We start from the raw sequence: 23,235 nt of genomic DNA, 5'->3' as shown, positions 1-23,235 counted from the left end.
TTTATTTATTTATTTATTTTTATTTTTTTCAGCAAAACAGAGGTTCGGATCTGGTATAAGTCAATATGAATAACAGTCTAGAATCGCATATCCACGAGTCTGGCTAACTCGATGGATCAAATTTCAACAACTGGAAATTCAAGATGCAGACTTTACTTGAAAGTGAAAATGCATGATCGATCGTGACAGGAAATGAGCTGAGATCGGGATCAGCCACACAAGAACAAGATTGGGATAAAAGGGAGACAAAAGCAAAGGTCATATTGAAGATGTCCGTCAAGGACAATGTTATCCCACATATTAGAGACTGTAAATCGACCGCTAACATTTGGACAACCATTAAAAACCTATACGAGATGCAGAATTCAAACCGTGTCTTGTCACTCAAAGGCAAGCTGTTTTCATTGAAGATGGAGGAGAATGAATCCGCTGCTGGATTCATTGCGAGTGTCAAAGACCTGAAGGACAAATTGGGGGATATCGGAGAGAAAGTTTCCTATTCAGATCTGGTCATGATCACGTTGAATAGAATGATTGATGATTACTAGACATTTATCACAGGGCTGTCAGCAAGGGAGAAAGCCCCTTCATTTGAAGAGCTGACAGGGATTCTGATACAAGAAGAAGAGCGACGACAAAATTTGAAATCTCAGAGCAATGACCTTGCTCTGATGGCAAAAAGGAGACAGTTTAAAGGGAAGCAGCATCAACAACCGCAGCAGCAGCAGCAGAGAGGAGCCAACACATTTCAGAAGAGACCGTTTAAAGGTATGTCTGCTAATAATTTTCCCATCAAGAAATGTTTTTACTGTGGGAAACCTGGACATGAGATTAGAGATTGTTATAAGAGGCAGGCAGACGAAGGAAGAAACAAACAGAGAAAACATAAGGGTTACTTCGTTAATGAAGAGGAGGATCATAGCCACGAACTTCGACTATTTATAGTCGATTGTGTTCTTTCAGCTTCAAAGGAAGATGAGGATGACATATGGTATGTCAACTCTGGTGCATCCTCACATATGACTGGTAAGAAGGATTGTTGAATTTCTTGAAGAAACTTCATGTGGGTCGAAAATCTATTTAGGAGATGATAGTGGACATGAGATCAAAGGACATGGTAACATTCCTGTAAAACTACTTAGCGGTGACATTAGACTTCTTAAAAATGTATTGTATGTTCCAGGAATTAAGAAAAATTTGGTCTCTGTCTCAATGATTACTGATCAGGACATGCAAGTTCAATTCTTTAAGACTAACTGTGTCATTAAGGATAGCGAGATGGAAACAGTTGCAACAGGTGTACGCGTGGGGAATTTGTACAGACTAGATGTGAAGAGTATGCCACAGCAAGCAATGGTTGCAACTCGATCGACAGCCGAAAATCTCTGGCATCAGAGATTCGACCATCTTAATCTGCAAGACCTCATCCTACTTCAGAGAAAAGGTATGGTCGATGGACTCCCTGTTTTCCATAATGTTAAGTTTTGATTGTGATGGATGCACATTAGGGAAAATGCATAGAGAAGAGTTTCCTTTGCATGTTAATAGAAAGGAAAGAGACATTTTAGAACTAGTGCATACAGACATCTATGGACCCATGCAAACCAGGTCATTAGGAGGAGCATATTACTTTCTCTTATTTACAAATGATTGCACTAGATTTTCATGGGTATACTTTCTTAGTAAAAAGAGTCAAGCTTTTCAGTATTTTAAAGAGTTTAAATCCATGGTAGAAAACCAGACAGGAAAAAGGATAAAAATTCTCCGCTCAGATCAAGGGGGAGAATACAGGTTGGGAGAGTTCATGGATTTCTGCAAGCATCATGGGATTGTACAACAGTTTACAGTGCCTCACACTCCACAGCAGAATGGAGTGGTAGAACGAAAGAACATAACTCTTGTGGAGTGCGCAAGGAGCATGCTTCAAGGTAAGGGTCTATCAAATGGTCTTTGGGCAGAAGCTATTAACACTGCTGTATATTTAAAGAATAGGAGTCCTACTAGATGTCTAGGCTTCAAAAACCCTTTTGAAGCATTGTTTGGATTCAAACCAGCAGTGAGTCATTTAAGAATATTTGGGTCAAAAGCTTATGCTCATATACCTAAGGCAGATAGGAAGAAGTTAGATCCTAAAGCCCTGAAATGTATATTTGTTGGATATGGCACTGAGCTCAAGTCATATAAGTTATTTAATCTTGTGACTTACAAGGTTTTTGCAAGTAGAGATGTCATATTTCATGAACAGGTTGAAGAAGGAAAGAATGACTCTAACTTGGCACATTCCATTGCTATTGGAAGAAAACAGTGAGGAAGATGAAGAGCAAGAGGAGAAACAAGAAGAAGAAGTAACAGATGATGTAATCAATGAAGATGCAAGCTTGGAAAAGGTTGAATTTGAGGTAAGTCCCCTACCAAGGAGATCAGGTAGGAAGACCCGATTATCTTCTAAATTAGAAGGCTATGCATTAATGTCAAAGATTTTAAACATTGTAGAACCTGCAAATTATGAGGAGGCAAGTAAATATGATGCATGGAGGGCTGCAATATATGAAGAAACAGATTCAATAAACAGAAACCATACTTGGGATTTAGTTGAATTGCCTAAAGGTAAAACCCCCATAGGATGTAAATGGCTGTATAAACCAAAAATAAATGCAGATGGGAGTATAGAGAAACTTAAAGCTAGACTGGTAGCAAAGGGTTACTCACAGAAAGAGGGAATAGATTTCGATGACACCTTTGCTCCTGTAGCCAAATTAAACACCATTAGAATGCTAATTTCCCTAGCAACAAAACAAAAAATGGCAGCTACACCAGCTAGATGTCAAGTCTGCATTTCTGAATGGTGACTTGAAAGGAGAAATTTATTTAGTACAGCCTCAAGGTTTTGTGAAAAAGGGACAGGAACATCTTGTGTGTAAATTGAAAAGGGCACTTTATGGTTTAAAACAGGCACTCAGGTTGTGGTATGAGAAAATTGACTCATTTTTTGTTCAGCATGGCTTTCATAAGGGCTTGAATGATCCAAATCTATATACCAAGTTTAATAAATAGGGGCAAATTATTTTGATTTCTTTGTATGTAGATGATATGATTATAACAGGGAATGCTAACAATCTGATCAAAGAAATCAAACAGCAGATGTCACAATTGTTTGAGATGAAAAATGTCGGAAACCTTCATTATTGCTTGGGATTGGAGGTATGAAGAGACTCTGGACAAACTTTTCTTACTCAAGGGAAGTATGCCAGAAGCTTGTTGGAAAGGTTCAGAATGGAGCAGTGCAGATCAGCAGCAACACCATTACAACAGAACTTAAAGTTGAGCAGTGACAACAGTACTAAACAGGTGGATGCTACCATGTACAGACAACTAGTTGGCAGTTTGATATATCTGACTACAACTAGACCAGATTTGGCATATTCTGTTAGTGTGTTGAGCCAGTTCATGTCAAAACCAATCGAAAGTCACTGGGTCGCAGCAAAAAGTGTGTTGAGGTATCTTAGTGGTACTAGTAATTATGGCATTTTGTACACTGACACTTCTGATGTTATTCTAGTAGGTTTTTCAGATTCAGATTGGGCAGGTAACTTGGATGATCGAAGATCTATCACAGGTTACGCATTCAACATTGGATCTGGGGTCATAGCATGGAGTAACAAAAAGCAGCACACTGTAGCTCTATCTCCATGTGAAGCTGAGTACCAAGCATTGTGTGCAGCCACATGTGAAGCTATCTGGTTGAGAAGACTTCTCAACGATGCAGGAGAAGAGCAGAAAGAATCAACAACCGACAACCAAAGTACCATCAAGCTTGCAAACAATCCAGTCTTTCATAAAAATACCAAGCATATTGATACTCAAGTTCATTTTGTTCGAGAGAAGCAACAGTCAAAAGAGATATGTGTTGAATATTGTAAAACTTGTGATAACATGGCTGATATTTTTACTAAGCCTCTTGGGCATGTAAAGTTTGAATTGTTTAGAGGGATGCTAGGAGTTCAGGATAATCCTTTCTCCATTAAGGGGGGGAGTTGAAAATAATTAATATTATTTTGTATTAATGGAGAAATGGTTACATAAGTTGTAACGTATCTCCTTAGTTTAGGATTTGTTCCTAGAGTTTAGGATTTTGTTTGCAACTACCTTATTTCTAGTGATGTACTTAATGATGTAATCTTTCATTCATGAGTAGTAGAGTGTACGGAGAGAGATCTCTTTGTATGAGTGCAGTCTCTAGGTGCAGTACTCACCTGTGAGCTGTAACTCCTTCATTTTAATTCAAATCTTATTTTTATCTATGGGACTCATGGTGTTGGGAGCTTTTAAGTGTTTATGTTTGTAGGGTGGCATTCTGACTGTACCATCTTTTATGTGTCAAGTTGTGAAGAAATATGACAGAGCTCAAATTAGTAGAGTTTAACTGTTAATGTCAGTGGGGAGGCTCAATATGAGACTACATGGGATCCAGGTTCAAGGTTGCAAGATTTTTTTATTTGTGGTGTTACAGTTGTTTGGTTGGATTGGCAGTGGTAGGGTAAGGATGGAAAAAGGGTTGAATTAGAAGCTACCCCAAGCAATTGGTCTCTGGTAAGCTTAGTTTCTCATGATTTAAGTATAGTGCTTGCATGTTCTTTATGTTAGAATGGTCAATTGCTTGTTTGGTCTATTGAATTGCGTCAAGGTGTCATGGGAGATTCTCTCGACAAGGTGTGGAGAGTGTATCTCGTGTTGGGCTTTGTGGGCATGAAGCCTATCCTTAAAGTTGGGATCTTGTGAGTTTCTTGACTATGGAAGGGGGTTGAAGCTTCGACGTTGCCCACGGTCATGAGAGGTATGGGCTTCTAGAGAGAAGATTGTTGGTGTCTAGTCATGGGTTGTAATATATAACGTATCACGCCTTGTTTCTGTGTGCTCAGTCTTGGGTGTGTTAGGGATAGGGTTCGTGTGGTAACTTATAGGGTGCATTATGGGGGATATATTTTGGACAATTGGTGCAGTTTGTATTATCCCAGCTCTATGCTTCGACAGAGAGGATGCCTTGGATGGGGAGTTGGACCTCGGGGCCACGAGGCGGTCCATCATGGAGATCTTTGAGACTTAGGTGAAGAGGTCGTTCCTCCACAAGTGCTTCTTCCCCCTTCGATTCTTTGGATGAATGTCTATAGTATATTTCATCGTTATTGGATCACCTAGTTCGGGTCCGACAGGAGGAAAGGAATGAGGATATTGGATTTTTTAATGACTCCACCAAAATATGAGGATATTGGATTTTTGAATGACCTCCAATAAAATCAGTGGTGAATGTTGGACAAGTTGGTTTTCCTCCACTACATGCAAAAAAGGATCAATAAACGATGAATGGAAGGTAGATTAGAGCACATGGAAGCTATTGTTCATGATGCTTTTTGCCCTCCTCCATCACTAGGTAATGGGCTGGGAAACTGATCTCTAGCTCTCCTTAGTGTCATGGATGAAAATTGGGTGTTTTCAGGTTCTTGGAATTTTTTTGGTCATTTTGGGTTATCTATTTGTAATTATATACTTCAATCGCTTTTTTTGTAATGTGGTTTTGCTTCTATTTATGGTCCAACAAATCTAATAGGATTGAGGTTTGTAGATTTTTATTATGAAGCTCTTCAGAATGTAACATTGACATAAAGTAATAGGAAAAGTTGATTTACAATTACAAACAATTTCTTAAAGATATCATTATGATCAAACATGTCAAAGAAAAATATCTAAAAGATCATATATATATATATATATATATATATATATATATATATATATATATATATATATATATATATATATATATATATATCATTATGATCAAACATGTCAAAGAAAAATATCTAAAATATCATATATATATATATATATATATATATATATATATATATATATATCTTACTAGAGTTTTACTAAAATAAAAAATAAGAATATTTTTATATGTAGAAATATGAAATTTATATATAATGATGATGATGATGATGATGATGGTTAACGTCTGCTGAGACCAAACAATAGTCTATCGGACCTAAAGAAACAAATTATTTATTTTGATTTAAGATTTTATTCCTATGCTCAAAAAGCTTGGAGAGAAGCCTCCCGAGCTCACTATAATTTTGACATTGTAAAAGGCTAGGAAGGTCAGTATTGTAGCAAAGATTATGAAACTAAGATCTAATGTTGTTATACGCGGGGCACTCTAAGAGGAAGTGGTTTTCATCCTCGATGTTCCTATTCTCACATATATGGCAGATCCTTTCCATCCATGGCGTTTTAGGAACTGCCCAATGACCTGTTTCACTATGGAGCTCATGAGAATTCGTTCTAATCTTTGCTATATTAATTTTCTTCTTTGAGATAGTTAAAATAGAGAGATACTTTTGATCTTCTAGGGTGGGGTTGATGACCTTCTTATAATAACTTAATTTTCTTTTAGCCGCTAAATCTTTCTCACACCACATTTTTTCTTTGAACTTAGAGGTAACAATATCTTTAATGTTATTTATGTTTTGCAATGCATCATTTTCGTTGATCTCCCAATAGTTTAACCAGGCCCTTGTGTCTTTATGCCACCCTCGATTGAGCCTTAGGTGGTTTTGGCTAGAATTTAAAGCTAGCTTAGGAAGTCTATGATCATCTATGTTACTGATTTTGTGCTTGTACAACAGAAACCTAAGCATAGCTAGGCTCTCAATAGGGGAAATACCTGCTTCTATAAGGAGAATAGGATAGGGTGTATTACTTTTAATTTTCAGGTTATAAGTTATAAAACGCTTCTGGATTTGCTCAATATTTCTCCATGATTCTCTAGAGATGCTGCAACCCCAAACCTCACAGCCATATAAGATAACAGGAGTGACTAAAGTTTCAAAGAGGAACTTCTTTTTATCCCACATTACGAGGTTTGCTATTTCACAATTATTTTCAAGACCAAAATAAGCTTTCCACCCCCCATTAATCCTTTTCTCAATGCTATGGTTCCAGTTGAGCTTGTGATGAATATCAATTCCTAGGTACTTGTAAGAATACACTTCCTCCAATTTATTATTGTCATACATAAAATTAGCGTAAGTGTCCTTCTTGGATTTGATAATTATAACTTTTTTTTTGTCGGTGTTAACAGTCATACCCATGGTAGAGCAGAAATCCTTAAGAAGCTTGAGTTGCTTATTAAGATCAGATGGGCACCTTGCCAAAAGAACAATATCGTCAGCATAAAGAAGAAGGATGACGACTATCCCAGCTAAGATCGTGCCATCACATCCTGCTTCCTCTAAATAGCCTTCGAGCTTATCGATGTAAATGCCAAATAGGGTAGGGGAGAGGGGGCAACCTTGTTTAACTCCGATGTTACACTTAATATCTTTCGACCACCCCTCATTGCTTTTTAGCTTGGCAATTACATTCTCGTATAACCTTATAGCGGCAGCTATCAACTCGAGAGGAACCTTTAGCTCTTCTAATCTATTCCAAAGGTTGTATCTAGGAACCGTATCGAAAGCCTTTCTAAAGTCCACAAAGCAACAAAATAAATTGGATTTATCATTACGACATTCCTCCGCAATGATCCTAAGCGTAACAAGGTGGTTTGTTGTTGAGTGATGCCTTCTAAAACCTACTTGGCCTTTAGCCCACTTACCTTCACTTTCAAGCCATATCATTAACTTCTTTTCCAAAATACTACCATATAACTTGGCTAAGAGAGGGCTGATCATAATTGTTCGATAATTAGAGAGGTTATTTGTATCCCCACTTTTAAAAATAGGGATAATGAGGCTCTCAGTCCAAGGTTTAGGGAACCCTTGCTTGACTGCTTGATTGAAAAGCTTGTGGATGTGGGGGATGAGGACAGGACCTCCAATTTTTAAGATTTCCGCTTGGTAACCTTCAATGTCCTTAGCTTTCCCATTAGCGAGGCAATTAACCCCAAACTTAATGTCTTCTAAAGAGAAAACTTCTTTCATTGTGAGAAGGGTTTCCAAATTATCCATGACATTTGGAGATTCATAAAGCTTTTTAAGATAGGAATTCCAATCATGAAGAAAAATTTTATTATTATCCTTAGTCTTCCTAGTTAGGGTCTGCCTCAAAAATTTCTTAGGATCTACCTTAGAGAGGTGTAAGAGATCCTCCTGTCTTTGATGAATGTACTGCCTCTTTTTCCTTTTAGTTAGGGCTTTGTATATTTGTATCTTGTCCATTTTAAGAGATTCATCAACAGCTTCCTTAATTGCTCTCCTCTCACTTTTACAATCTTTGTCATACCATGGATTGGTTTTGCTATTTCTTTTATTATTTGAAACTTCAATTGAGAACTTGTTAATAGAATATGAGAGGGTTGTAGTAAAATTATGATAGAGGTCTTCTATGTTGTCTATACTAGATAAAGGAAGCAAATTAGTTTTTAATTCATTTAGAAAGAGATCATTTTTATTTCTATCAAATATTAAGTTCTTTTGGCTATAAGTATTATTTTCTATGGGAACTCTATGCATGACAAAATTCAGAGTTATAAGTAAAGGCCTATGATCAGAGTCAGGTTCGTGGTCGTTTAAGATGTCAAACTTTATTATTTCGTTGTATAATGGGAGATCGGAAATAACGTAGTCTACCACGCTGCTACCAAGTCCATGGATGCAGGTCATCTTGCTGGAATTGGGCCACTTTCTTAGACCGTTGCAAATTATGAGATCCTGAGCACTACAGAGCTTGACTAGCTCCGACCCAAACAAATTTTCCCTGAGATCTTCAGAGCTCCTTTTGTAACTGCTAGCCAGAGTAGGGTCTTCGTCTAACCAAAGAGGATTAGGGTTGGAATGATTGCTTAGAATAATAGCTTGGTTGTTTGAAGTTCGAGCATTAAAGTCACCTATTAAAAGGATATTATCGTCATTCCTTAGGCTAGAAATATCATTCTCTAAACAATTGTAAGGGTTAGTTTTATCTAGATTCTTCTTCTTATAGAAGTTAGAATTAATGGGGGGAAAATAACATATTGCTATGTAGGACTTTTTATTATTAATGTCATTGATCTCTATCCAACTATATTGGTTGTGAGGGTCGTTTTTATAAATCCTAACATGGGGGGAGATGTTCTTCTTAATGTAACAAGCTATTCCCCCAATGCCTCTACGGGAGGATCGCTTGTTCCAGGTAGACCATAGCGTAAAGCCATCTATGTTAGGGACCTTAGATTCTTCATGCTCCCAAGTTTCAACAAGCAAAATAATATCAACCTCATTTGAAATCCAACTTAGCTTGGGGCCTTTGTTCCATGGGAAGCCCCGACAATTCCAAGAAAGGATCCAGAGCATGTTTAATTGCTATTGATTACTATCTTTTTGGTTTCTATCTCGAATAAAGGTTTTTATATTTCTGATTATTGCCCATTTCCCTTCCTTTCTAGCTTTTTTTACCTTTTGAACCTCCTTTCTTAATTCTGCTTGATCTTCTGGAATGAGATCTTCATTTATGAATATTTCCGTTCCTTTTAGACTTGAGGTTTTACTAAGTATGTCATGCTTATGATCAGTGGAGCTCACTTTTATGCGGATTAGTCTTCCTTTATTCTAGGTTAATTTCCCCAACCTTGTTGCCTCTGTGAGACACAATGTTTCAATTTGTAATCTATTATGTAGTTCTGTCTGGGCTAAGGCTAAAGTATCCTCATCTACTTCCTCTTTTAAACTGAATATTATAAGGTTTAAGGCCCTTTTGTTACGTTCATGGTCTAATTCTATTAATTTTTTCATTTCATCTTTAATTGGTTTGATATCTAACTTATCTACCACATTATTTAGGGTGAGGCGGCTATTAACTTTTTCTTCTAGTTCTTTAATCATGTCTTTCATTTTAAGACTCTCTAAAGTATCAGCATCTCCTTGCTGGGATGGTTGGTTAGTATTTTGGTTTTGTTTTTCTATAACCTGCAGTCTAGTCTCCATTGCCTCCATTTTATTCTCTAGCAATTCTATTTTATTTTCTATTTGTTTTTGGATCGTGTCTTCAAGAGATGCAAATTTATTTTACCAACATGGCTTCTAACTCTTTTTGTAGCTTGGCTTCTCTTTCTTCTCTACGTTTCTCTAAAGACTCTATATACTCATAAAGGCCTTGTAGAGTAACTATGCTAGGTCTTCCCTTGGTAATCTTTGGTAACTGTGGTGAAATATTCATACTTGAAATTATATGAGCAAATATGTATTAGAAAAAGAAAAAGATAAGGAATGTGTGCACCTGATATCAGCAAACCTGACTGCAGATCACCCATCTGCCCTTGGTAATCTTTGGTAACTGACTGCAGATCGCCCGTGCCCACCGCAGCCCGCAGACTGAAGAATATATGCGAAGAATATATAGAGTACGTTTTTAATTCTTTCAATGAGCCTTAGAACTCTTTCACTGAAGAATATATAAAGTACATGTTTAACTCTTTCACCGAACCCACGGAAGTATATATAGAGTATGTGTTTAACTTTTTCACCGAGCCTCAGAACTCTTTCACCGAAGAATATATGCGAAGAATATATAGAGTAAGAATATATGTCAAGAATATATAGAGTATGTTTTTAACTCTTTCACCGAACCTCAGAACACTTTCACCGAAGAATATATGCGAAGAATATATAAAGCATGTGTTTAACTTTTTCACCGAGCCTCAGAACTCTTTCACCAAATAATATAAATGGTATTATTAAAAACTAATTTATATTCATCTTAACTATATATATTATTAGAGTTTATTAAAATTAAAAATAAAAATATATGTGTAGAGATATGAAATTTATATATAATATAAATATTGTTATTAAAAATAAATATATTTATTTAACTATAGATTAAATAAGTGAAAATGTAAAAATTAGAAAAAGTTTACATTTTCAAAAAATATTTTTTTAGAGACTCTATAGATACAAAGTTCAAATAAATCTAGATTAGTTTTCAATAACACTATTTCTATGTATATAAATTTCACAATATTCCCATTTTAATTTTATAAAAAAAATTATGATATTTTATATAAAAATATTAATCTTTTTAATGGCTTGATTATTAATTAAATTTATTATATTTTTTTTAGCGTTTATTAATTATATATTTTCAAATATATATTAATATGAATTATTATTATTGAAATTGATATTAATAGGATAGGTATATTAAATTTTTATTTAACAAATTATTTATAATTTTATTAATAAAATAAAATTACACCTTAATTGAATCCAATGAATTTTATATTTTTATGGTTTATTTAATTAAAAAACATTTTTCTTGGGTTACTTTTAAATTTTGTTTAAACATTACATTTGACTAATATTATTATCCTTTGTTTACGACTTTATATTAAGGTCACTGCAACACCAACACCACATGACTGAACTACTTCATTAATTTTATCAGGTGGTGGCTAGAGTCATGCTTCTTGCAAGCTGGGATGGGTTTCACGAAGTAAAATCTCCATGTGGAAAAATGTACGAATAAAAATTGCAACATTTTATAAAATTATAATAAGTGGGCGGAACGCAAACCAACGTACTGGGACCATCGCGAATCTCCTTCGCCATGTTTAATATTTTATATGGGGTGGATTCCCGAATAATTAATTAATTTACGTAAAAATGAACTGTCCTCACAGATTCTTCCGGAAACGAATATATCCACCGGAGATAGACTGGCACTGCCGTTTACAATATATATATATATATGAGAGACACAATCTTTATTTCGTTCAAACTTTCAGCTTAAAATTGGCCCCCCCTGCATTTCATTTTCTCATTTACTTTTCTCCAAGTTTTTAAATTTCCGAGGCAATTCCCCACAAATTAACTATTTTCTCACAGTTAAGCTCTCTGGTTTTTTTCCCTGAACCCAATTTTAAGATGGCTGGAAAGTGGCTATCTAGACTGATACCAGGACACAGCTCAGATAAAAACAAGAAGAATCGACGCCAGGAACATTCAAGCTCCGTGGTGAAGCCAGTAGAAAAGAAGCCGCCTCGAGCTGTTTCTGGTTCCTCTTCTACTTCCAATTCGGCAGCAGCAATGGCTGAAGATACTTGTCATGCGCACCGCCTTATTCGCTATGAACAAGATAATACTTTTCAGCGTTGCATTTATGCAGGGGGTGAAGATCAGGATGTAGACATGGCCGCAGGAGTTTTCATCGACAGGTTTCGCAAGGACTTACAATTGCAGAGAACGCCGTCTGAAGCTCGATATTATGACTACCTGGCAAGATCTACATGAATAATTTACAGTCCGATAGGCCCACCGTTTGCCAATTGGAATTGTGCGTGCACTATTTTAAAAACATTTTTATCAGTGTCAATTATATTCGAGGTAGGCGATGATAGAGATTCGAGATTAGATTTCAATGCAGATCCAGTATAGAAAATTCTTCAGAATATTTTATGTATTGTTTTTTATTCAGTAGAGATTAACGGAATATAAGAAAGTTGATGCAATCACAAGCGCTATATTATTATAATATTGTTACTGATTGCATCCATTTTTAGGCCTTGGGTGGAAAAACCTAATGCATAGAGATATATCTTCCCGCAATTCCTCATTTATAACTGAGTTATGAAATAGCTGTCTTATGTATCAGTGTGCGCCCCGGGTATATTAAATTTTTCATTTTATATCATGTTAATATTCAATGACTGAAGCATCTTTTATGTAATCATTTTGTGTAAGAATGGAATGTTTCATAGCAATGTCTGGACTTACCAGGCGTGGTGACACATGATTTTGATGTTTGTTTAATAAATTCTAAGAAGATATCAATGTCAAAAGAAAAGAAGTTTCCATGAATAGAAGTTGTGTACTTTTATGCAAAACTTTAGAATTGTAGATTATGAGTATGTTTTAAACAACAGTGCCGGGATAAGAACAAACCTGAGCTTCATGTCCTTTTGGGGGGGACTAATACGCGAGTCTGTATTGTTTTGACAAACCGGCTTAAGCTATAACTCTGATAGGGGAGATGTTTTATGAATGCGTAGTCTTCGAGTTTGTAATTTTAGGAATTTATTTATTTATTTATTTTATTTTATTTATTATTTATTATTTTATTTATTATTTATTATTTTTTATTTTTATATAATTTAGTTGTTAAATTAACTCTCCGTATAATAATTTTTAGGTGCTATTAGAGAATGTAGGTTGATTCCTCATAGTTATTCAAAAAAAATTATGTCATTTGGAATGATTTATAATTAATAATTAATAATTTTTTTTTCTTATTTAGAAAAATATCTAATTGAATCAAATTCATATTTATATGGCACTCAATCTATTCCTAAAAATCTTATATTTAATATTAATGATCATTTGTATAATTAAAATATTAATTATTTAAAACTTTAGAATACAAAGTCGATTTTTTTTGTGTCCTTTTGCTTAGTTTTTTCATTTTTTCCCCTTTTCTCTTTTTTTTCTTCTTCTAAATTTATAAATATAGTTAATTTTGTATTTCAAATTCATTTACATTTTCTTTTATATATATATTTTGTATTTCAAATACATTTACATTTATATATATATATATATATATATATATATATATATATAGATTGTAAGGTGCCTTTGGTTCTTCTATTTCTTTCAAAAGGAAGATTGTATATGCAAGTTCAAAAAAGAACTAGATGATCTCAACTTGCTTAGAGAAAAATCAAGTTTGTTGAGCATCTAGTGGAGTCATATCATGACCAAAATTTAAATGTCCTAATTAAGTATTGAAAAGCTAAAAACAATGAGATACAATGTTGACCTATATTGACAACATCCAAAGGCTTCTAACTGAAAGTAAGAAACACTAATCATCAGATGACTCAATAGGGGTTAGATCCTTTGTTGTGGATCCCTACTGGGCTGATGGAAGAATTCATGGTATGTGCATTTCAATTCTCACGAGTCTCTCTTTCACTTGATTCATACCAAACTTTACTTGTTGTATATATTAACGAAGAAAGGGCAACTCTCCTTATGACTGCAAGGGGTCTTCTCATGCCACTGAAATAACTTTGACTATTGGGGTCTTCATTCTGCTTTCACCATTAGGGTCTCCTTTCTCTAATATAGAATAAATCATTGAGTGTATTGATTACTTCTCTCTACTGTGTCCTGGGTCTACCACAATGCTACCCAACTCTTGCACTAACTCTTCCATGCTTGACCCAGCTTTAGAATTCAACTTTTCTTTTCACTCTTCTAGCTTGGAGCCTTTTAGGTTTGAGGATAAGGCTCTATATAAGGTAGTTGCCTCCACCTATGAGTGGGACCCACTTCCTCTACCCCTCCCTCTGTTAACTTGGCCATGATTGTCATGCTGAACTTTGTTGGTCACCTCCCTACCTCAAACTTGACCTCAGATGGGGTTGGTATTATTACGACTCCTCAGACCCAAATGTCAAGCCATGTCCTTTCTTATACAATTATTTTTGTGTCCTCGGAGCTTTGTCTTAAAGGAGAGCTGCCAGAGGTTGATCAAAATCTTGTGCCCTCGTCTAGATTTTGGGTGGAGTCTTAAGAAAGTCCTAACCCATGTAAACATTATGTTAGAAGAAAGAAAAAAACAAACTCTCATAGCATTGAACCTTCTAAGAGAAGAAATCTCGTTAACCAAACACTTTCTCCAACCCGGTCTGCATACAGAGAATTAACACTCGAGAATTAAGAAAACCTCTGAAAGAGGGTTTCCCAAAATCGCCTGTATGATATCAGTCTAGTGGGTAAGGAGAGGATCTCGCTTTAAGCGATTCTTGGCTCTTAGATGGGCTCCATAAACCGTCCCTCCAGTCGAAAAGCCGAACATAACCAAATAAATCTCAAGGCCACATAACAAAATCATAAAAACACCATCCTCCCTAATGTAAGTATTGCAAATTCGACCCGATAGGAGAGGAATAGGACCACATCTCCAGTTTCAAGCCTTTCTCTAGGCTAAATAAATAAACACATACCGAGGATGGCAAAAAGCCCCAAAACAAAGATAACAATGCATGCAAATCCAATTCCATACATAATGAAAGATCACCGACTAGTTCTCAGGCCAGGTAATTAGCCATTCAGGGAACTCGCCATCATCCAAGTGACACATAAGAATCAATGAGAGGACGAAAGAAAAAATAACATTAACATAGACATCCATTCCCTGTTTCCCGATATATATTTTAAGCCATATATATTTTACCGATTTCTTTTTAACAATTAACTAGTGAATTCTAAAAGATCACGCATCATAATAACCAAGTTACTTTAAGCCATATATATTTTACGCATCATAATAACCAAGTTAGTTTACGCCATATATGTTTTCCTAGCATCATGTACATTAAAATAAGTTATAGATGCACTTTCCTCTAGAAAGGTTTTCAATTTTCAAAATCTTGAATTTGATTAGATGATAAAATTTAAAAATACTTTGAAATACAACACATTAAAATATCTTATTTAATCTTTATTCTTATTAGTTAAATTTTCTAATATTTTCAAATTTTATAATTTTGAAAAAAATCTTATATTATAATTAATTAATTAAATTAAATTAAATTGACGTAACATAATATATAATATAATATAATATAATATTATATATATATATAACCATGATATTGAAAATCATAAATTTCCGAAATAAAACTAAATCTGACTTGAGATACGAATGTGCATAGCACTCAGTCAAAGTCAACTGCCGTGATGTTTCTTGCAACTTGGGATTAACTTTTAGAAAGCAGATTCTGCGCGTAGAAAGTTGAACGCTTATATATAATTAATCATTATTGAACGTAAATTAGCGTCCTGGTAGTGATCAAAACGTGTGGGAATCCCCTTGAAAAATTTAAATATTTAGACAGAAGAGCTACAAGTAAAGTCGATTTCCAAATAATTAGTTTATGGATCCATGAACTGTCCTCGCGTGCTTTTCTGGGAACGAATATCTGCACTGTTTCTCGCGAAAAGCCCGGCAGACAAAGAATGGAGACAGACAATGCTTAGAATATAATAAGATCACATCCATCAATATATAATATAAAATATGAGAACATCGTTAACTGTGTTCAACTTAGGTTAAAATTATCTTAGTCGGGTTGTCCGATTTTCCTTCTGTGTTTTCCCAATGAACCCAGTTCTAATCACTCTGACACCTTTTGAAAAAAAAAGAGAACAAAAAACAAACCTCTTCTGCCTAGTGTGTTACTTTAGCTTAAATACGACGTCCGTATTGATACAGATACTTCGGGTTATTTTATTTTTGTACGGAAGACAAATTTCTAACTGTTTTTTTCGGTTAAACCTTAAAATGGATTATTACATGTATAGATTTATAAACCTTAATTTCTAACTGTTTTTTCCGGTTAAACCTTAAAATGGATTATTACAGGTATAGATTTATAAACCTTAAAATGGATTATTACATGTATAGATTTATTTTAAATATGAATTTAATAAAAATCGGTATTTTTTTTTCAAGAATAAATTTGTATAAATTAAAATTATTTAAATATTTTATATAATTATTATTTTTAATTTTTTATTTTAACCATTTTACACATCATACTAACTAAAAATAAACTTATCTACTGAACAAAATTTTCTAATAAAATAAATAAAAATATTCTATTTTAAACTACCATCATAAAAGCTATTTTGAGCGTAGCGAATGGAGTATTCGATGTTCAGTTGCCATTATAAGAGCTATTTTGAGTGTAGTATCCAATGAGATTACACCGATGGAAAATGAGAGTAGTGTCCATTCATATTTTGAATTTGCTGGCGAAATTGTTTGCCATGAAAGATTTTAATCGTCAAATACGGGTTACGGGTTAAATATTTTTCTCGGCATTCTCACAAGATTGTCAGAATAAGAATGTGTAATATCCCTATAATAAATAACTCTGCATAAAAGTAGTTTCAAAATTACGAATCAGTTACAAAACTGATTCTTGATATTCAAGAAACTAAATTGAGGATGACTTAAGAAAGGAGGGATGGTGGATAGCGAGGGGAATGGACAGGGAAGGCGTGGAGCATACTGTTTGAAATGCAGGAGCGGAAGCCATCGCTATTTCAGAAGAAAATATCAAGAACTCAGTCGTCGAATAACAAGTGGGGAATGAAGTCTTGCTGCCTTCCAAAGCTTCTCCTGATCTAGTAATGGCATTACAGATTGTCAAGAAGGATGCCTATGGTGTTGCTGGGAGCTTAACCTCCCTTCTATCCTCTCTTCGCCTTGCTCAATCTCAGGTTACTGGCAGCTCTATAGACCGCATCTGATGCTACAATGATGTTGCAGGCCAAGTGCAAGAATCCGCACCTGATGCAGCATCGAAAGGTTTCATCGAAAGGGAACCGCTTCATTAATGCATATTGAATGAAGAAATGAAAGACCTGGGAAGTTTAGCGGCTCAGCGATTGTCTTCTAACAGTGGTCAGCGGGAAGAGATGTCTCGTCCTAATTAAAATCTGCAAGTCGGCCTGTTGGAGTGAGAGCAAATTATGTGTTTATTCCCTTGCATTCTGAAAGATGGGTATACATATATTATTTACATTCTATTTCTTGAAAAGAAAAGATGCAATATGAATTATTGCACATGAAATCTAAGTAAATGGTTATTTTTCAACTAAGATTTTATGAGAATCCATTAAAGATATTTGACATAAGTATACATGTTATGTAGATTCTATTTCTTGAAAAGAAAATAGGCAAACAAAATCTAAGTAAATGTGTAGATTTTATTATAAAGATTACATGTGAATTTTGTGTGATTTGTCATTTTCTTGGAATGTAATATAAGTGAAAATGCTTTGGAATTTGTCCTTACACAAAACTCATACTATTTTTCTTGGTAAAGGAAGTATGGTTTTACTAGAATAACCTAAAGTGGCTTTTTACTTAAATAATTTAAAGAGGGTTTTTACTTAAATGACCCTAGTATGGTGATTTCAATATATTATTACATGTAGAGTAAGGATAAATATTCCTCTTGTAAAGAAAGTATGTATTTTAGTACATGCAGTAAAATATTGATTATTTTATATGTTTTCTTGGTAAAGAAAACATGTTAACGTATGCGGTAAAAGATTGAATATTTTATATGTTTTCTTGGTGAAGAAAACATGTTAATGTATGCAGTAAAAGATTGAATATTTTATATGTTTTCTTGGTGAAGAAAACATGTTAATGTATGCAGTAAAAGATTGATTATTTTATATGTTTTCAAACATAAGAAAACATGTTAATGCATGCAGTAAAAGATTGAACATTTTATCTATTTTTTTGGTGAAGAAAACATGTTAATGTATGCAGTAAAAGATTGATTATTTTATATGTTTTCTTGGTAAAGAAAACATAAGAAAACATGTTAATGCATGTAGTAAAAGATTGAATATTTTTTATCTATTTTTTGGTGAAGAAAACATGTTAATGTATGCAGTAAAAGATTGATTATTTTATATGTTTTCTTGGTAAAGAAAACATAAGAAAACATGTTAATGCATGCAATAAAAGATTGAATATTTTATCTATTTTTTGTTGAAGAAAACATGTTAATGCATGCAGTAAAAGATTGATTATTTTATATGTCTTCTTGGTGAAGAAAACATGTTAATGCATGCAGTAAAAGATTGAGTATTTTATATGTTTTCTTGGTGAAGAAAACATGTTAATGCATGCAGTAAAAGATATGGAAAACATGTTAATATGGAAAACATGTTAATGTATGCAGTAAATGATTGAGTATTTTATATGTTTTCTTGGTGAAGAAAACATGTAAATGTATGTAGTAAAAGATTGAGTATTTTATATGTTTTCTTGGTGAAGAAAACATGTTAATGCATGCAGTAAAAGATATGGAAAACATGTTAATATGGAAAACATGTTAATGTATGCAGTAAATGATTGAGTATTTTATATGTTTTCTTGGTGAAGAAAACATGTAAATGTATGTAGTAAAAGATTGAGTATTTTATATGTTTTCTTGGTAAAGAAAAGATGTTAATACATGCAGTAAAAGACTGAATATTTTATATTGGTAAAGAACGAATTTAAAGAATGCATATAAAAGAAATAGCAGTTAAGTTGGATTTTATTGAGAAGGGATATATGCTTTATTGCATTAGGATATTAGCTAATTTCGAATTTTTTGTGAAATAGTTATGCATTGCATGCATGTTAGAAAATGCTAATGATGTGCTTCTAGGCACATAGGTAATCATACTAAATTTCTTGAAGAAAGAGTATGTTTTATATACACATGAATATAGTTTCTTTTTAGGAAAAGAGTGCATTCTTCATGCATGAAAATAATGACTTTATGGGAGATCTCTTGAAAACAAAAATAAAAATTATTTCCTTAGAAGACACATATGAATAGTGTTCATAAAAGAACCATATGAATAGTGCTCATAAAAGAACTAGAATCCATACTTGTTTCATGAAAAGAATATGTGCATTGAAGTAAGAGTAATTGTGTTAGGAATAACACAAGTTGCATGCACATAAGGGTAGCTATTGTGACTTTGGAAATATGATTTCGTGTGTACATAGAGAAAGTGATTATGTTAACTTTCTTGAAAATAATAATCTCTTGAAAAGATTGTCTTGTTAGATGAGATTGTGTCGGTTTCTTGATTTTAGTGCATAAAAGGTTAAGTTAGCCATGTTATTGTTTCTTATACATAAAGATGGTATCTATAATAATTTCCTGAAAGGGAAGCGTGAGGAACCTACCTATGGGAAGATAGAGAATTGAGGGTATAATGACCTCCTTTAAAAAAGAAGCAAGTAATTTGTTACATGTAATGATGGTAATATTCTAGAGAAGAAAATATGAGTTACATACATCTAAGAAGAGCTCTTATGATAAGCTATTGTATGCACAAAGAATAGTCATTGTGATATAGAGTTATGTTCTTTGTATGTTAGAGAAACTATGTTGAGTTCTTGAAAAATAACTATGTGAAAAGAACACTTGTGCATAAGCATAGAAAGAACAGTCTAATTACATGTACGAAGATATAACGTTTGTGTTATACATTTTAGTAGAGCTAATGGGTTAGATCTCTTAAAGAGAATTATGCATTAATGTGAATAAACATTGTGGAAGTAAAACAAGTATTTACTTGAACATATGTACTAGTTAATTAGTATGTCATGCTTGCTCATGCACATGAGTATATGTTAAAAGATCACTTTTAGAGGTTGAGTATTGATTGATTAATGTTGTATCTAATCTTGTTAACAAAGCTTGTTGACGTCAACATTGACAGGAAACGAAGGCGGTTGGTGCCAAAGGAAAGAGATGTTTAACATTGTGGCAGGAAAAGGATTAATGCTCCATGCAGATGAGTACGAGCTGCAGAATCATACATTGCTAGAACAATCATGCCACAAGGAATATTGCATGTGGCGGTATGTAAGTAAAGGGTTACATGCGGTTGGTGCCAAAGGAAAGAGATGTTTAACATTGTGGCAGGAAAAGGATTAATGCTCCATGCAGATGAGTACGAGCTGCAGAATCATACATTGCTAGAACAATCATGCCACAAGGAATATTGCATGTGGTGGTATGTAAGTAAAGGGTTACATGGAAAATGTATTAGCTTTTAGCTAGTTATGTGACAACTTAATGATAATTCATTGTAATAATTTTATAACAATGGTTAAGGGATGGAATCCCTTATAAGCCATTGAGTGAGGGGTGTTTCTTTATTTGACGTGATGATCATAATGTCCTAGTACGTGATTATTTAATATAGTTAAGGAAAATCATTATTTAATATAGTTAAGGAAAATCATAAAATGGACGGAAGGTTCATGAGATCGTTTATGCTATTACACTATCATAGTGGTGGTTAATGGTTATGCAAATGCAATTTACTTGATGTATTAATGAACATTATATCTAATGGTTAATGAGGAATTATGGAGTTGTGAATTGGATAATTACTTGTGGGTAATTTATATAAAATATTCTAACTCCCTGTTTTTACATGTGAGGTTACCGGGGTACATTATTTTAATGCAATTTACTTGATGTATTAATGAACATTATATCTAATGGTTAATGAGGAATTATGGAGTTGTGAATTGGATAATTACTTGTGGGTAATTTGCATAAAAAAATCTAACTCCTTGTTTATGTGAGGTTACTGGGTTAAAGTTGACACTGTTTACCATGCTTATAATTTTTAATTGGAATATCAGGATCCAAAGTTTGGTCAAGTATGAGTTGATTGGTTAAATATATATATATATATATATATATATATATATATATATATATATATATATATATATATATATATATATTTTTATTAAATTATAATTTTTAAACTAAAAGGAGAGTCAAGTCGAGTTAAGTGATAAAAGATTTGTTGTTGCATGTCAATATACGGATGCATGTTAATATACTTTAGGCAAATCGCTCGCTGAAAAAGCATAAATACCAAGGTTTATTGTAAGTATCATGTTTTGTACGATCAATAAAAAACAGCAGCTCATGGATTTGTGTGTGAATTCATGCTCTCTCCTCCGCCTTCCAACAAATTTATATCAGAACCAAAAAAATAAAACATAAGATATCATGAATAACCTTGGCTGCTACACTTATTCTGCGAACCAGAGGACGCAAGGACCCATTAGTGATCAATCGGTCTACAAAGCCGATAATTGAAAGGGCTGTGTAGTAGCTCAGAAATTCGAACAGTCGTTATTCTTGCGGCCATCAAGAACCATCGTTGCATCCGAAAAGAGCGTGCAAAGGAGAAATCCGCCATAAGCCGCAGCCAACGCTGTTGCAGATAGCCCGCAAAAATTCAAAAGATTTCTTTGTATGACGTCGCCGAAGGTTTACAAATTTTAAAAAGGAGTGCGAGAACACATGTTAAAGTTCAACGGCTTTGAAAAAAATTATTCCGAAGGTTTATGATAAAGGTTCATATAACGTGAAGCACTTTAAAAAGTTATCTTTGTAATTTTTTTATAAAGGGAAAGTAAAGTTTGAAGGTTTTTTTTTTTCAAATAAAATAAAATTTTGGGGTTAAAAGTAAAATTTTAGGGTTTTTTAAAACAGGGTTTTTAGCGAGAGAATTTAATTTAGGGTTTTGTAAAAGTCTGTTTATTTGTAAATTTTTTGGTGTTTTGTCATGACAATTTTTTGGTGAAGATTGTGCCTTACTGGGGCGTATATAGAAAATTATATTCTTTTTGGGGGTGAGCGTATATAGAAAAATATATTCTTTTCGGGGGCGATATGGAAACAACATCATGCAATCAGCAAAGTAGTTATAAGAAAATGAATGAAAACACTCAAGCAAAGTAATTATAAGAAAAGGAATGATGACACTCATGGGTTCCAAAGCGCAACTGAAGAAGTCAAAGAAAAGGAATCGAAAAGAAGAGGAAGAGATTGTTGCCATGATTAGAGAGGTTCAGGATGTAGCCAAGGAACTGAGAATTCTAGTAGAAGACAAAGAAGAAATCGAGGGTGAGTCTAATAACCCATATGATATGATGAAGTATGCGATGCTTTAGCATTGAATTTTATAAAACAGGAATTGGATGAGAAGTGTTTGTGCAAAGGTAGCAAAATCTACAACTTCTAAGGAAGCATGGAAGTTCCTGGAAGCAGAGTATGGTGCAAGAGAGAGTCACATGCGGCAGCAAGATGTGTTACAATTTGTTGAGTCGGCCACAAATCTGAGAGTATATGAGCAAGACTCTGAGAGAAAAACATAGCTTGGAGAATCCCACCCAAAAGTGGATGATGGTTGTGAAGACCATAAAATTGAAACCCATTATGCAAGAATGCATATGGATGAAGAAGATGCAATAAAGATTGCAGAGAGAGAAACAACAACCTCTCTATGTGAAACAGAGCAAGCGCATATAAATGCTCAAAGAATCCACTATAACATGGATGATGCAGATGATGGTGAATCCCACTGTGACGAAACACATGTGGATGATCACTGAAAAGTGATATGTGAATTGGTGAATCCAACCACAGCTGATGGATTTGGTGAAGTTGATATTGTTAATAAAATTGACAATGAGCACATGCATGCTCAGATATCCCACCATAGTGTGGATGATCATTATGTTGATGAATATGTGTGGTTTCTTTTTTGAAATAGGGATCTATTGTGACAATATGGTAAGCACAATGTTTGATGAAACATTGAAGGGTGGTGAAGCTGCCACTGTAGCAGCAAG

This window comes from Pinus tabuliformis, chromosome 9, assembly GCF_031772625.1.
Source record: "Pinus tabuliformis cultivar Carrire ecotype Pingquan chromosome 9, CPIR1, whole genome shotgun sequence".
Taxonomy (NCBI): Eukaryota; Viridiplantae; Streptophyta; class Pinopsida; order Pinales; family Pinaceae; genus Pinus; species Pinus tabuliformis.
Note: the sequence above shows the minus strand (reverse complement) of the source record.